The 12566-nt window shown below is 46.4% G+C and overlaps 1 long non-coding RNA gene across 1 annotated transcript; it reads right to left on the bottom strand.

The window, feature by feature from the left end:
* Positions 1 to 1558: 1558 nt before the first annotated feature.
* On the bottom strand, positions 1559 to 3907 carry LOC120710752. Its single transcript, XR_005690002.1, has 2 exons — positions 3319 to 3907; positions 1559 to 2072 (listed from the first exon to the last, which is right to left on the bottom strand). It is a non-coding gene; the product is annotated as an uncharacterized LOC120710752 (long non-coding RNA).
* Between the last annotated feature and the right edge of the window lie 8659 nt (positions 3908 to 12566).

Raw genomic sequence — 12566 nt, 5'->3', positions numbered from 1 at the left:
CCACTCAGCTAGGCACCAACTTATGCTTCGCTTCGGTCTACCACCCGCAGTCAAATGGCGCGGTGGAAAGGGCCAACGGCATCATCTTCGCAGGCATCAAGAAAAACATCACTGAGCTGCCGAAGGGGAAATGGGCGGATGAGCTGCCGAGGGTCATATGGTCTCATAACACAACAGAGTCCAGGACCACGGAGTTCACCCCTTTCAAGCTTCTATATGGTGAAGAAGCCGTAACACCCGAGGAAATCAAACTCAAATCCTGGAGAACAGCCGAAGGGGCAGAAAACATCGAAGAAGACATCAAGCCCTCAATTGACACAATCGAAGCTGGCAAGATACAAGCAGCAATTAATTTGGGAAAATATCAAGAGAAAACACGAAGGTGGAAGAATAAGAAAGTGAAGCCCAGAAACATCAAAGAGGGCGACTTGGTGCTTCGAATAATACCGAAGGCCAAGCAAAAGGGCAAGATGCACAGCAAGTGGGAAGGCCAATTTATCGTCGCATCTATGGCAAGTGTAACAGAACCGCCCAAATTAAACCAGCTTAAGTGCGCTAACTATCATCTTAAGCATTAATCAAGTAAACACGCACTTAAAACGGTGTAATCCGGACGCCTGTTGGGTTAAGGATCGAAAACACTGAAAGTCTCACCCGAAGGCGAGCACAGATGATTACAAGAAGACATAAGTTTCTCAAATTTAAATTACAAAACAGAACTTCACAAAACAAGTTTAAAGTAATTGTCAGACTTAATATGCAACGGAATTTAGATAAAAGCTTAGTTTGAAAACAACGTTATCTACGAAGCCGTGAGAACGTCACATCGAGCCCACCAATGTGAATCCTGGTTAGCTCCAACCAGCAGCAGCTATCTAAAAACAGGATAACAACAAACCCTGAGTATACTAATACTCAGCAAGGCTTACCCGACTAGTGGTATATACTTAGCCGACTCCTAGACATGCAAAGCTTTTTGGCTCTGGGGTTATTTTTCTCAAAAGCTACTAATAGTGGATCCTTACTTTTAATATTTTAGCTCAAATTTATCATACAAATACCAACTAGGTTTGTCTGAATATCTAGAGCACGCATTGTTGATCACCTTATCTTTTGAGAGTACCACAGTCATATCTCCTAATCTCAACTTTCCAATCTCATTTCAATCTTTTACTACGATGTGACGCAGTGACCAAGGTTCTCTTAACTGAGAGAGACGGCGAATCGATCTGATTTAACCTTGCAAGGTGGACCTAACTCACACGACACGTGCAGCCACGCCAGACCACACATGTCAACTGTTCCCATCATCACCCCGACGTTTGAGCCATGCCTGCCAAAACCCGGGTGAAGGGTCCCTCACGGCGAACTCCCAGAGAACCCAGAGGCGACATACACTCCAACACCCGCCATCATTCCACTCCCAGAGTAGCAGGTCGCGATTCAAAGTATCGTTGCAATTCAGGTAATTAGCTTACCGGTTTCGACTACCTCCTACTTCCGGCATGTGGTTAGTACTGTTCAAACTCGGTCAACAGGGCCAACAACGGTACGGTCCTCAATCGACACAGGCGGAGGCTTACTTTCCCTCCATTCCGTATCCAAAACCAAAATCATCTCCGCCCGGTCTCCATTTCTCTTTCCTCATTGATTCACTCTCAAGCCACGTTGCCTTAAGTAACAGAAACCTATAGCTCACGAGTGACAACAATCACTCGACTTCTACCGGATCCTAGTTAAGCATGGCAATACTAACGACACCTGTATACTAGTATAGACTCATAGGTACCTAGGGAGAAACATGCATACTAGGGTTCCATACAACTCCTAAAAACGTAAATGCACAAATACTTAAATAAACATTGAATACTCAAATTAGGGGTTATGCTCCAGGGCTTGCCTGGGTTTGACACAAAGTCAGTTAGTTAGCTTGCACCGGCTTGATAGCATCTCCGGCCCTAGCTTGCACTTTAGTCGGTCCTTCCATCTTCTGGGTCGGTTCATCAGTACACCATCTTCTGGATCGACTCCAACATCACCCTTCAGTTCCACGCATCACACATCTAGCGTACCTAAATGAGATGCAACAATGCGGATGTCTGAATGCATAGACAATGCATCGAAAAGGGCAAGCAAGATAAGCACAAGATCGTTATTGCATGGGCATGAGCATCTAAAGAAGTGAAGGTTGATTAAACATCACACAAGTCTACCGTAGAGATAGCAAGTACAGCAAGTATGGTACACAACTAGCAGATGATATAAATAAAGTGTTTCGCTTCCAAAAAACATTACAAAAACTTATTTTGGAAAAGCTAAGACACAGCGTAAAGCAGGAAAGGTTAGACTAGAACTTCATTAACTAGTAAGCAAGTATGAGCAAGAGAACACACTAAGGTTTTCATTTAGCTTAACCAGCCAACATAAGCAAGATGGAAATAACTAGGGACTTCTATTCAACTAAAAAGCACATAGAACCAAGCGATATGAAAGCAACCCATATTCTGATTCTAAACGCAACCATCTGAAATGTAAACTGAACCAAGCAATATAAAGCAAACCACATATGATCTCAAATGAGTTAACACGCAACAAAGCATTTCCTAGTAACCGCATACAAGGAAAACTAACACTAGGAACCAAACAAAAAGTAAAAACTTAACTTGAAATCATAAACTGGTAACCAAATTTTACCAGCATGATAAGATACTAAGAAGAAGTGTAAAAACAATTTACCAACATTTATTGCTAAAATAAAGCATTTATTTTAGCTTAAACAAGACAAACTGAACAAAAATAGATTTACACACATGAGAATAGATTTTGGACATGAAATTTTTATGGTGAACTAAGCATGCCAAGAGTACACTACTTCATAAATTTCATAATTTTTTGACTTTCAAAACTGCAGATATTAAATAAACAAGCTAAAACAAGCATTATTCATGATTAAATCAATACATCATAAAAACATTAAACAGACAGCAGGTTAAATATTTTTCCTAAGTTCTACATGCTAAAACAAAGCTAACCCAACTTGTTTTACATTTTTCTCATGCTCCTAACTTTATTTAGGCAATTAACAATCTACAAAAGCATTTATCTTGCATAAATAAAACTGCACAGAAATAGCTGTCAAACAACACATTTCATGGTTCTATCTTATAGAGCATAAAAATATGAAACTAACAAAATTGGTTTTGCATTTTTAGCATTTTCCTAGTATTTTCTACGGATTTTCAAAGTTTCAAGCTAGTTGGTCCCTAAAATACTATTCTTATGAGTCTATGACATTGCAGAAAACCCCCCTGGACTTACTCTAATTGCTGCACGAGGTCCTTGTCGCGATTTGGAGCAGAGGAGGTGCCCAGGGAGCTCGAGTCCGGCGAAAAGAGGCCATGCCAGTGGCTGGGAGCGATTGGGAAGCATGAGGGAGGCATGGAGTCCACCTAGTAGCAGCATCCTGGCGAGGAGGAAGCGGCGCACGGGAGTTCCATGGACGGCAGTGGTCCAGTGGACAGGGGCGGTGCCGAGAGGCCGCCACGGTGAGTCAAAGCGGCGGGGGATGGGCGCAGGAGCACCGGGACTTCACCGCGAGTCCGATTTGGGGTTCGAAGGGCGATGAGGGGTGGCCCGAGGTGCTTGCCGGCATTGGGGGCGGAGCTTCGGGAGGAGCTCTAATGGTGGCTGCCGGTGCAAACTCGATTTCAGCCAAGGAACGGCTCAATCGACTTCGGGGCGGGGCGGTGGAGGTGGAGGGTAGGGTGGATGGGCTCTTGGGAGACTCGGGGCGTGCAGGATGGCGGCAGGGTGACGAACTACGTCCGGCGCGGCGAGTGGCGGCGCTCTGCTCCGCTCGGCACGGCAGCCCGAGAACGGGGAAGAGGAATGGAGTGGCAAAATCGAACTTGGCCAGTGAATCAGCAGCGAAATGCTTAAGCGGCGGGGGGCTCGCCAGCGCGGCGACGCGTGGCTACTCCGGCACTGTACGCCACCGTTCAAGCAAAACACGGAGCAGACCGATCTGAAGTGCCCGCCACCGGTCTGACTGGTCTCAGCCCAACTCCATAAATTTTGAATTCAACTCTAGGCTGCAAGTCAAAATTTTCAACTGGAACTTGAGATTTGGCCAAAATAAAAGTTGTAGAGGTAGAATAAATCTGCAACATTGATAATGGACAAAACTTGATTTGAGGCTTTGATTAGGGAGAAGAACGTGATCGAAACTAGCTAAGGTGGAATGCACTATGCAAACTTAATTAATGCTAATGACAAGCTTAAGCCCATAATTAGCGAGTTAAACAAAAAAATTAACACCGGGGTGGTACAGCAAGGCCAGAGGCCTGCAGGCTCCGCACGCTAGAAGCATTTTAATAAGAACGAACAAATGCATTATCATCATTTTATTGTTGTATAAAGCAATAAGTTCCTAACAAACTCTGACTCTCATAGAAGCAACATCTTCTTCACGTATCTGCTGCCTGTTTCTTTTAGATCCTCATCTGTCAGCTTTACCTTCAATGCGACAATATTGCCATCTAGGTTCTTCATACATAGGATAACTGTAGGAATATACATATAATTTTCACTGTTGATGACTTGCATCAAACTTGGAAGTGATTGAGAAAGTGCAGAAGAACTGAAGAATAACTTAGTTAACTCACAACATCTTTGGAACCAAGAAAAGTATTTAATAATTTTATAAATGCTCCTAGATATGTTATTTTAACTAACTGGATATGCTCCTTTGGATCGTATCAGCAATAAAAGGAAAAAGTCTAAATTACTCCCCTCAACTATAGCCAAAGTCCGTATAACCCCCTAAACTATAACTTAGTCCAATTTACCCCATAAACTATGTCATTTAGTTCATTCTACCCCATAATACAATTTGTTCTTTTTGTTTCTCCATACACAAGTTGAAATTTAACCTCAAATTTTACAGGGTTGTAGTGGACATCACGATGCATATTTTAAAAAATTTTTATAATTTTTCAACTATATTTTTCATATAATTTTGAACTCCAATGTTTAATTTTTGTTAAATATTCTAACATATCACAATAATAATAAAAAATTATGATATATTTTTCTAACATGTGTTATGATGGGTACTATGATCTTATAAAATTTTAACTTAAAACTCCACCTATGCATGGAGAAATGAAAAAATAAATTATGTTAGGGGGTAATTTGAACCAAAGAGCATAATTTGAGGGGTAAAATAAACCAAACAATAGTTTAGGGAGTTATCTAGACTTTGGCTATAGTTGAGAGTAGTAATTTAGACTTTTTCCGAAATAAAAAGGGATGAATCACATATATAGCATAGCATCTACCAGTATTAATGATCTATGAATACATAGCATTTCACTTCTCTGAAAGTGTGTAAAAAAAAGGTACTTGGAAATGCATCTTTGTGGTGAAGAGCCATCACTGTACAAATACATGCTGCTGCCGATCATAAGAAAATGGAATGACAAAATCACAGCTGGTATAGGAACCAATCCATCCCTTGACGCAAAACCCATTCTAAAACTGAGTAGAGCCACACGGGTGCTTACTGGCCACTTCTTCCATTTTCAGAGAAACATAATCTGAAGTACCTCATGAATCAAAGACAACTTTCACTTCTTGTACTGTACCAAAAAAATCTGAGGTTTAGAAAGTGCAAAACCATGTGACACTTGTAAGTTGTAACAAAAGTCAAACTCACGGATAGTATTATGCTTTTTTAAAAAAAAAAACTGAAGAACCCAATGTCAATCAGTCAGAGCTTAAGAGCTTGACATTATCCAATATCAGCCTCATCCTGAACCTTAGGATGTGAGCATGCTACATCCTTCACCGAAAAATTTGTAATAATCATCTTCAGTTAATTATCAATTTTAGGGAGCAGATTTTTGTTTTTTTTGTTGGAATCTTAGCTTTTTAGATGTCCAAACAGGGAGCATGAACAGTATGAAAATGACAATGAAAGTAAGAACTTAATTCTCCAGTAATAACCAGAAAAATTCAACCCTTTACACTGTGGAGAGAAGAGGCTATTTATACCCCTAGCCTTCGGTCGGGTTTTCCTAAATTGCTCACTTCCAACTCATTTACAGCTCACTTACAACCGGTTCCGGGGTAAAATTACAAGGTTAGAGGTGTACAACTCCGACCTTCTCACGTATTCAGGTGTACAAACCCGACCTTCTCACGTATTCACGTTTTACACGCACGCTTGCACCAAGCGAAGGTCTTCGTTTCCTTCGGGGAGCTCCGGGGGTCACGGCCCTGAAGGTTCCGACAACGAGCGATCAGTCGTCACCTTCGTTCCCGAAGGCGATCCCTTTACCCGAAGGTCCTGGTCTTCAAACTTGTGCTTCTGAGCAGCCATTCGTCACCATCGGCCAACCGAAGGTGATATCCTTCGTCACCGAAGGTCCTGGTCTTTGAGCTTACGCTTCTGAGTGACCATCCGACACCTTCGGGTATGCTCGCCTTCCTCTCGTTGGAGCCCTGCAATCGAGTTAGGGAGCATTTCCGAGGGTGGGGGCTTGACCCGAAGGTCCAATCCCCAACAGTAGCCCCTCGAGGGCGAGGTCCGAAGCCGACGGTCCGAACCCGCGTTAAAGAAGAAGATTGCGTGTAACCTTCGGGAAGCTCCCGAGGAAAAACGTCTCCCGAACCGTCGGCTGCAACGGTCGTTTTTGGTTGTGCATGTGTCAGACTTCGATTGCGTCGCTTGGACGGCCGACTCCTCGATTTTACCGTTGTTACTGTTGCTTTCCCCCGCCTATATAAGGGGGGTGTGGGGGGGTAAAACCTGTGCCCTCTCGAGCTTTGCTTACCTTTGACGCTTTCCGCTATAAAGCACTTCTTCTGAAGGTTCTGCTTCGTACGTGATCAAGCTGCTCGTTTTTCTCGTTGTAAGTAAAATAGCGGTTCATGGCTCGCACTAAGCAAACAGCGAGGCTGATCGAAGGTTCATTTTAATTCTTTTTTTCTAATTTGTCTTTCTTCGTTTTTATGTAGATATGGCATTTATTAAGAGGGCGGTTCTCCGCGCAGGCTCTGATCCCGTTGAACACCCCGAAGGATCCGAGGCTTCGCGTTCGGCAGTCCAACAAGAACAGGCCAGCGGAAGTCTGTCTGGGGTTTCAGCGAGTGTTTCTGACCTGATGGCTCCTGAGAAGCGTAAGACCTTGCTCTTCGAGCCATCTGTCGTCTCTCAGAGTACGATCGATTTCTATGTTTCGAAAGGATATTTTCCCGAGGGGGTTTGTCGCCCTCCTGGCCCGGAGGTTTTCCCGGTGCCTCAGACTGGAGAGGTTGTTGTTTTTAAGGATTTTTTTACCGCTGGGTTGCGCATTCCGATGGATCCTGTAGTTCCGAAGCTACTGGAGCCATTCGACATGAAGCTTCACCATTTCACCCGAACGGGATAGCAGCTTTGTCAAAATTTTTGTGGGTTGTGAGGACGTTCGGAGGTGGGGTGTCCGTTGATGCCTTTTGTAGGCTGTTTCAGTTGCACTGTCAGCCTGGAAGGTTTTTGTGGATGATGATAATGAAGAGAGTGAGGTGCAGAATGGGTGTTGCACCTTCGTCCCTCGCAAGTCCAACAAGAAGACAGGCTTGACGAAGGTCGAGCTTGCCGCAGCGCAGAGAAACAAATGGGAGGGGAACTGGCTGGGGTACTGGTTTTATGCCAAAATCGGTTTTCCGGATCCCGAGGGCTCAAGTGCGGAGAAGTGTCTGTTAGCTTCGGATATCGAGGCGTTCGATCACACTTATCAACCTGCATTCAACAAGCATGCGTCGGGCTTTAAGCCGTGTGTGGAAGCCTTCATGACAGCTTCCCAGGTTTGCGGTGGTAGAGATGTGGTAGAAGAGTTTTTGGCCGCGGGGATTTGGCCTTTGTCCGCTGGTTGGGCTCCTCGAGGGTTCGAGCGAAAGCGTTTTGCTGGGATGGAGTATGACTTGACCTCTCCAGTTTTTGGGCTTCGGAGGCCCGAGGGTTCGAGCGATGAGGTGATTGTTGATGAGTTGGAGCGGGAGGCCTCGGAAATTTTGGGGCCTTGGAACAGGAAGGAATATCTTTCCTTGGTCGAGATTTGCAAGAGGAACCTTCGTTTGAACAGATGGTTGGCGGAGATGGGCGTGGAGTACAGCCTTCGGCCATTGCCTGCGGGTGCAGTTCCGAGGATGACGCCTCCGGGCAATGTTGGCTCCGAGGTGGCGTCGAGGAAGTCCAAGGGCAAGGCTAAAGAAGAGGTGGTGGGGACTTCCGGCGAAGGTTGCGGGGGTGGTGGTCGGGGTCGCGGAAGGGAGAGGAAGCCTTCGAGCTCGAAGGCTTCGGTCGCGAGGGTCAAGAGCGCTAAGAGGAAGGCACGAGACGAAGAGGTTTCTTCGGGAGATAGTGGTACGCCCTCCTTTATGGAAGAGCTCATGGGGACGGTGGGCGGGAGATTGTAGTTCCCGAGGGGAGGCTTTTTAGATCCCGTTATGATCTTAGTGATGAGTACGGGACCATGCTTTTTGGTTCCGGCCGTCGGGTTGAGGTGGCGAGGGCACTGATTAACCTTTATTGTCCCCCCGAAGGTATAACAAAACGTCGGAGGATCCAGATTCTCGTTAAGACTGGCGACAAGCCTTCGGACCTTCCGAAGCCGGCTGAGCCGAGACCCACGAGGCCTGCGGCCGGTGCTCCGAAGGCTCCTGCGCCGGTGTCGGTTGCCACCATTCCTACCCCTTCGGCTGGCGTCGAGGAGGGGGAGGTTTTGGTTGGTGAGACACTGCTCTCTCTTAGGGGCGGGGATATTCCGGGTGGGTCCTCGGCTCCACCTGTGGACAAAGAGCTGGAGATGCTGGAGGGGTTGAACTTCGACGAACCCGGTAAGCTTCTTTACTTTGTTTTGCGTGAGTGCTTGGTTTGTTTGTGATCTGAGGGCCCCCTTTTTGTTGTCTTTGCAGTTGTGTTTGCGTCGATGCAGCAGCTTTTGGCTGTGATGCAAGGGCCTGGCACGACTGGTATTCTCCCTCCTGAAAAGGGTAAGGCGGGGCCTGACTGCGTTTATCCTTTATTGAATTTTTGGTGTCCCCGAAGGAGATTTTGTGTTTGATTCAGAGTTTAATGCAGCCGTGGCAGAAACATCCACCTCCGATGCTGCCTTCATCGTTGCTGGTTTGAGCAAGAAGCTTGCCCAGGCCAGCCGTATTTTGATGCAGAAGGCCAAGGCGGATGCGGACCTTCGAGTCAAGAGCGCCACTGAGAGATTGAATCTGGCGGACAAATTGCGGCATTCTGAGGCGGAGGTTCTCGCTCTGAAGGACGAGAACAAGCAAATAAAGGCCAAATGTTCGAAGCTAGAGGCAACTGCTTCGGACAATGAGAAGGTTCTAGAGAGCCTTCGGAAGACTGTGGAGAGGGACGCGAACGAGAAGGCTGCCCTTAAGGGGAGGATTACCGAATTGGAGAAGGTTCACGCCAAAGTGGGTGAACTCGAGCAAGTCTTCGCTGAGGTCGCTTCGCGAGCCGAGGTAGTGTACCAAGAGTACAAGAAGGCTCTTGCTGCTCTCGGAGCAGAGCCTCTGGCCTTGCCTGAGCCGGCCGAGGGTTCTCAGGTTATCCTTCAGCTTCTGGATTGGTTGCTGTCGGAGTTTGAGGGGCTCGGGGAGGTGATGAGCGTTGCGAACGATAATGCGGCGTTCGTCTCCTTAGAGGGGCTTGTAGGGAACCTTCTCCGCGCCGGCTCCGTCGACCTCTCTAAGCTCGAAGGGGGCTTTCAGTACGTCCCCTACGAGGGTTTGTCCGAAGAGGTTAACAAGATACAGGATGTCAAGATTGCATACTTTGATCGTTTCTGGGAACCTTCGGGCAAGGTCGCTGTTCGGACCCTCGCGGGTGCTGCGACAGGGGTAAGCTTTTCTTTCGGCTGGCTCCGTGTTTTTGGTTTTTTTCTTTCCTGTGGTAAAACTTTGTTGTTTGTACAGGAATTAAATCTTGACCATCCCTCTGGGGTCGGTGGTATTCCCGAGGCCGGCAGGTCTCCTTCGGGACGCGAAGCGGACGGATCGCCGAGAGCTCAGGTGTAAAGATTAGCTTGTCGGGGTTTGTTTTGGGGGCTTTAGAATTTGTTTGTAAATATTCCCATGCTGCAGGACGCGAACAACGCTAAGGTATCAATGAGCTGGGAGGCTTTCAGCCTTGCTCGTCCCGGATGCAGCGTTGCAGAATACTTGTGCTGGTCCGGACGTGATTCATTGTAACCTCTTTTTTTCTTTCGTTCGAATGTGAACTTCGCGTTGCTTCTCGATGTGTATGTATTCTCGCGATTGCCTTTCCCGGGGCTTCTTATTGCGCATCCTTCGGGCTTCCTCTCTGTGTGCATCCTTCGAGATGTCTTTGTACGGGCATCCTTTGAGATGACTCTTTGAATGCATCCTTCGAGGTGTTGTACGTGTGTGTATACTTCAGGATGTTTTGGTGTGTGCATCCGTCGAGGTTCCTTGTTATGTGCATCCTTCGAGGTGCTGTGTTTTGTGTATCCTTCGAGGTGTCTTGTTATCTGCATCCTTCGAGGTGCTGTGTTTTGTGCATCCTTCGAGGTGCCTTATTGTGGGGTGTGCGAGGGGTCTTAAGAAAATTGTCTCCGCCCTTTCTGGTTCATTCCTCCCGGAGGTTTGTTAGTTAATGTAGGATTGGGTGACGCGGGGATCTTTTCGAAGTTTGCTTTTTGCAGGGGCAGGTTCCCTTCGGTAAAAATTGGTCGACTTTTGTTGGTTGCCTTACGTGTCCTTCGAGAAGTTGTTGTCGTCTGAGGGACGCTCGTTAGGGTTGTGTTTCTTTGAAAAACGTCTCCCCCCCCTTCCTAACGAGTCGGCACCAATAAAAAAGGGGGTTTCTTTCTTTGTGGAACCTGAATAGGTAATTTGTTTACTAATCGAGGCAACGCGCGGAAATTTTGTATTTTGGGGAAAAACATCTCACCCCTTTCTTGCGCGCTGTTGTCTTCGAGGGGTTTTGTTCTTTTTGCTTCGGGTAGATTGAAAGATTGTTATTGAGGGTTCAGATTGAAAAACGTCTCCCCCCCTTTCAGGCATCCATCTTTCGATTCTTCCGAGGTTATTTTTAGTTCGGACCTTTTGAAAGGTCGAGGCCCCTTGGCATTCGTTTTGCAATTTTTATTTCTTTTGTGCCGAAGGTTTTTCTGGTTCAGATCTTTTGAAAGGTCGAAGCACCTTGGCGTTCGTTTTGCACTTTTTGTGCCTTTTGTGCCGAAGGTTTTTTGGTTCGGACCTTTTGAATGGTCGAAGCCCCTTGGCGTTCGTTTTGCACTTATTGTGCCTTTTGCGCCAAAGGTTTTTTGGTTCGTACCTTTTGAAAGGTTGAAGCCCCTTGGCGTTCGTTTTACACTTATTGTGCCTTTTGTGCCGAAGGTTTTTTGGTTCGTACCTTTTGAAAGGTCCAAGCCCCTTGGCGTTCGTTTTGCACTTATTGTGCTTTTTGTGCCGAAGGTTTTTTGGTTGGGACCTTTTGAAAGGTCGAAGCCCCTTGGCGTTCGTTTTGCACTTATTGTGCCTTTTGTGCCGAAGGTTTTTTGGTTCGGACCTTTTGAAAGGTCGAAGCCCCTTGGCGTTCGTTTTGCACTTATTATGCCTTTTGTACCGAAGGTTTTTTGGTTCGGACCTTTTGAAAGGTCGAAGCACCTTGGCGTTCATTTTGCACTTTTTGTGCCTTCCATTTCGTGGTTTCTTGTTGATACTTTTCCAGGTTTTCCGAGGCTTGTAGGATGTCTAGCCCCATGAGGACTTTGTCATCCGAGGGGATGGCCTCAACTTGGTGGGTGACCCTTAGGCTTCGATTTTTGAGCTCCTCTGGTGTCATTGCTTCGGCACCGTAGAGTAGCCTGAATGGGGTGAACTTGGTTGTTCTTGATTCTGAGGTGTTGTGGGACCAGATCACCTTCGGGAGTTCATCGGCCCATTTGCCCTTTTTCTGATCAAACAGACACTTTGATGCTGCCGAAGATGATGCCGTTGGCTCTTTCAACGGCCCCGTTGGATTGCGGGTGGTACACCGAGGCAAAGATTACCTTCGTGTCCACACTGTAGCAAAATTCTCTGAAGAGCTGTGAATCAAATTGTTTGCCGTTGTCGACAGTGATCTCCCTTGGGACCCCGAACCTGCAGATGATGTTCTGCCAGAAGAATTTTCTAATTGTTTCTGATGTGATGTTGATGAGTGGCTTGGCCTCGATCCACTTTGTGAAATACTCAACAGCAACTGCTGCGTACTTGTAATTGCCCTGAGCTGTGGGTAGAGGTCCAACTAGGTCAATTCCCCATCTTTGAAGAGGCTAGATCGGAGGTATCAGCTGAGTTGATTCCGAAGGTTTAGAGGACTTCGGGCCCATCATTTGGCATGCTTGGCATGTTTTCACTATGTGCTGAGCGTCCTTCAGCGCCGTTGGCCAGAAGAATCCTTGCCTAAAGGCTTTGGAGACGAGTTGTCTGAAGCCAATGTGTGATCCACAAAACCCAGAGTGAATTTCCTTGAGGAGTTCGATTCCTTCGGTTGT

Source organism: Panicum virgatum, chromosome 5K, assembly GCF_016808335.1.
Source record: "Panicum virgatum strain AP13 chromosome 5K, P.virgatum_v5, whole genome shotgun sequence".
NCBI classification, from domain to species: Eukaryota; Viridiplantae; Streptophyta; class Magnoliopsida; order Poales; family Poaceae; genus Panicum; species Panicum virgatum.
Note: the sequence above shows the minus strand (reverse complement) of the source record. Positions and strands in the feature narration are given on the sequence as shown.